Below are 4,307 nucleotides of genomic sequence, written 5' to 3'. Positions count from 1 at the left end.
TGCTCATTGTGAAAATGTTTCCTCTGACGGTTGGGAAAACAGGACCAGCGGTGCTCAGGCTGGCTGACACAATTAACCCCCCCCCCAACAACAACAACGAACACCATGCAGTCCAGAGGAAGGGAGCCTTTGATCTTCCCTCTCATGCCTTAACTGGGGACCATACACACTAATATAGCAGTAACCAGTGCCACAGAGCACAAAGCCCACCAGTAATGCCCTCCCTGGTCGGAGCTCCACCACCTTCTGTACTCGCACCACGAATGTGACTCCAGCCCCATCATTCTTCCCTGGCCAGGAGGCCCTTCCTCCAATCACCCTCTGCCTATTGAGCTACCCTAGAGTTATTAATGGGCATTTCCTGAACACTCACCATGGCTAAGTCCAGCTGCTCCAAGGCACTGAACATCAAGCACCTCCTCCTGGGCCCCCAAATCCCTTCCATCTTCCACACGGCCACTTTTACAGATGCCCCTTCCCTGGTACTGCCCTTGCTCAGCTGCACAGAGGAGTTTTCATCCCCTATTCCTGCCTGTCACTGCCCAGCAGCCCTCTGGCACCATTCCTGAGGGTCACCCTGCCTTGCTCTCTTCCTGCCATGTTGGGAAAGACAGCTCCCATCTCTCCTTGTTAAAAGTCAGGTGGGCCAACTAGGGGCAGAAGCCCATTCTATGTTTTCCTACAGCAGAGACTCACCTTCAGGGCCACCCAGAGGGGAGGCAAGTGGGGCAATTTGCCTCAGGCCCTGCAGGGGCCCCGTGAGAATACAGTATTGCCACTTTTTTTTAATGGAAGGGGCCCCCAAAATTGCTTTACCCCAGGGAAACCCTGCTCATCTTGGGTGCAGGCACCACTGGGCTTCTAGAAAACAAGCTGCCCCTGCACAAAGAGGATGAAAGCACCTGCCAAAGCCTGGGATTGAACCAGGGACCTTTAGATCTTCAGTCTAATGCTCTCCCAACTGAGCTACTTTAGCAGCTGTATGCTAGTATTTTGGCCTGGTGCTTCTCTGTCTGGGCTGTTTTTGCAGCAGTTGCACACAAAAAGGGCGTCATTGGGAGTGGCCCATGAAGACAAGACTCGCTTTTGCCTGCCTTGCTCAGCTTGACTTGCTGCCTCACCCCGTTCCTGCCCTAGTGCCCGGGTTGACCTGGTGGTGGAAGGGGACTGGGGGCCAGTGGCGCGGGGAGGAAGTTGAGCTGGACCCTGGGGGTGAGAGTCTGGCCACCACCTCCCGCCCCCCCCCGTTGTCCTGGCTTCCCCCACTGGGCGTCAGTTCGGGAGGGAAGTGGGGCTTCTGCCTCCCCTCCCCGATTTTCACACCGCAGAGGAGCGCGAACAGGAAAACGAACGGCTGCTCCACACCCCCACCGGAGGAACCCGACGCCCTTAGCTGCTCCCCCTGCTCCCCCCCCCCAGCTATGCTACTGAGTGGAAGTGTCCTGTGCCCATAACACAGAGGTGGATCAATCAAAACCCTCTTCTGCCAGCACCAGGCCTCCTGCTTCTTACACTGGGCCTGCAAGCGAGGGGGCAGCTGGCACGGTGCCAAGAGTCTAACCTGTGAGGCAGGAGGTGGCTGACACCCGCAGCCTGCTGGGGAGCTCCCAGAAGTTATTAAGGGACAGAGACTCCTCAATGCCCTTAGTAACAAGGGTTTGGGGGTCACCGAGGCCAGTAAGGGGGTCACTATGTCAGCCCTGTAACCCTGGGTGTCAGGTCACTGTGCAGCTTTGATCTAGAGCTCGGATCCCAACAACCGACCAGCAGCCCACAGCCTCCCCCTGGGTCTGCCCCACCTGGTTCCTCCTTACAGGCCGACCTTACCCCCCTTCCAGCCCCGGATTCACCCCCTAATCATCCTACTGCCACTCAGAGCCACAGCCGTGGAGGTGCTGAAGGAGGGAGGGGTGACTCTAGGGTGGGGTTCTTCTCTAACGATGGCTGGCAGAAAGGTGGTGCTCTGCTCTGTCAGCGACCTGCCCAGGTGCCTCGCTGCCAGGGGATGCAGACGTTTCTGTAAGGCCATTAAATGGGGTATTTGGCTTCTGAATGAATGTGAGGAATGTGCAATCCTGAGAGGGAATTTCCACCTCTCTCTTCAGGGCCCCAGTGGCCTAATGGATAAGGCATTGGCTTCCTAAGCCAGAGATTGTGGGTTCAAGTCCCATCTGGGGTAGAAAAACTCCTTCCTTCCTGTATATTGCAACAAAGCCCTGGTGTTATTTTCCCCAAGGAAGCTGGGAGACGTTTGAACCCAAAGTACTGGATCTTGGGAGCAATCCCCCAGAAACAGCATCTTCCACTTGACAAATCCTTTCTAGACCCATCAGTAGCAAACACTTAATACTAGTGTTTGTCTGAGAATAGAAGGAAGGGGAGTGTTTACTCCGACACCTCAGTGAGTGACACAGACAGAAAGAGCAAGGCTGTCCTGAAAGAGAATGGATCTGTCTGGAGACAAAGCACAACCTGAGAATGAGCAACAGTGTGAAAAGAAGAACTTCAAATGTGTGTTAAGTGTTAGATAGGTTGGTCTGACAAATTTCAAGAAAATACCAATGCTCGTAGACTGATGCGGACACTGGCTGCTACTGATCTTTTACTGAGAATTCATTGAGAAATATTTTCCTTAACTATGTTATGGAATATAAGATGGGCTATGAAGGCACCATTCCTCCTGCTTTCGCCCTTCGAGACAACACGGCTACATGGCATGCGGCCAGTGCTCACCTTCCAGTCAACTGCTAGAAGACAACACAGATAGGGATGGCAGCAGGGCAGACTGGAGCTCCACGGAGACAGTGGGACCAGCTCTCATCAATGGGAGGTGGCCACCCCAGCATGCACAAGGCTGAGCCAGTAAGTGCGGCGTGTGCTCCACGGTGCCCCTACTCCCTGCATGTGGTGGTGGAGGGCAGTTACTGAGTTCGGTTGGTTTGGGAAATTTAGGGCTTGGCTACACTTGCAGAGGTAGGCGCTGGGAGTTAAACCACAGCAGGAAACCGCTGCCGTGTGTTCACACTGACAGCTGCAAGCGCACTGGAGTGGCCACATTAGCAGCTCTGGCAATGCCACAGAGAGCAGTGCACTGTGGTAACTATCCCAGTGTGCAAGTGGCTGCAATGTGCTTTTCAAATGGGGGGCCGGGGTGGAGTGTGACAGGAAGTGTGTTGTGTGTACGTGGGGGGAGTGACAGTGTGTTTGGGGGGGGCTGAGAGTGTGTCAGCATGCTGTCTTGTGTGTTCAGACAGCAGCAGACCCCCACCTCCCCTCATACACACTCACAACAGCAGCACTCCACACTAATGGTTGCTTTGTCCCAGAGCAGATAAGCAGCCGGCTGTCAGAAACGGAGCTTCGAAAGGGGATATCCGCATGCCTGCAGCCGATTTCAAAACAATGACCAGAGTGGGCACTTGACTTCAGGGGATTATAGGACATTTCCTGAGGCCAAACACAGTGCAGTGGTGCAACACGTCATCCACACTGATGCCCGGGTATTTCAGCAGGGCTCAGCGAGCTTTATACTTCTCATGGAGGTGGATTACCAGGAGCGCTCCACCTACAGAGCCCAGGTGCTCCATGTGCCTTGCGAGTGTGGACACCTCAGGAGTTAGGGCACCCGGGGCTGCTTTAATGGGCTCTAACTTGCAAGTGTAGCCAAGCCCCTAGACTATGTCACTTGTGTGACTTACTTGTGCTATTGTAATAAATACAATAGACGTGCAATGGTCAGAAATTGCACCAGCAGAGAAGTATATTAAAGGGAAACCCTAAGGAAATTAAGAGTTTAAATTATCCTCCACATGTCCCGCATCCCACTAAAATGAATCCAACCCACAGGGCACGTGGGCAGAAGTATCGGTGTCAGGATGCTACATTGTAAGCACAGTAAATGAAGCTGCAAAATAAATGATGTTTAAATGACCTCACTCTATTTTTTACAATCCGGTGTTAAGAGGTAATAGATACAGATGGGCACCAGGCAGGGTCGTTTGGAGGACAGAAGCCTTTATGGTTCCATCCCCCACCACTGTCAAGTTTTAGCCAATTAGGACAAGTCAGCAAATAAGAACAACCTCAGGTATCAGTAACTGCTACAGGTAGCAAAGTCCTACAGGGAGCAGTTTCTGGCACTACACCTGCGCAGCTCTGCTCCCCGGCTCTTCTCAGGCTCCTGCTCTCTCCTTAGCTCCGCCCCACTCTGGCCCAGGCAGTTCCAGCTCCCACGGAGGATGGGACCCCCTGGCCTGGTGACTCCCTCATTACACTGCCTGGCCTGTCAGTCCAGCTAACTTGGAGCT

At 53.7% G+C, this 4,307-nt stretch overlaps 2 non-coding genes across 2 annotated transcripts; one reads left to right on the top strand and one right to left on the bottom strand.

The window, feature by feature from the left end:
• Positions 1-903: 903 nt before the first annotated feature.
• On the bottom strand, positions 904-976 carry TRNAF-GAA. Its single transcript has one exon. It is a non-coding gene; the product is annotated as a tRNA-Phe (tRNA).
• Positions 977-2,106: 1,130 nt separating this feature from the next.
• On the top strand, positions 2,107-2,179 carry TRNAR-CCU. The gene has a single exon. It is a non-coding gene; the product is annotated as a tRNA-Arg (tRNA).
• Positions 2,180-4,307: the final 2,128 nt, after the last annotated feature.

Source organism: Mauremys reevesii, linkage group 17, assembly GCF_016161935.1.
Source record: "Mauremys reevesii isolate NIE-2019 linkage group 17, ASM1616193v1, whole genome shotgun sequence".
In the NCBI taxonomy this organism is placed as follows: Eukaryota; Metazoa; Chordata; order Testudines; family Geoemydidae; genus Mauremys; species Mauremys reevesii.
Note: the sequence above shows the minus strand (reverse complement) of the source record. Positions and strands in the feature narration are given on the sequence as shown.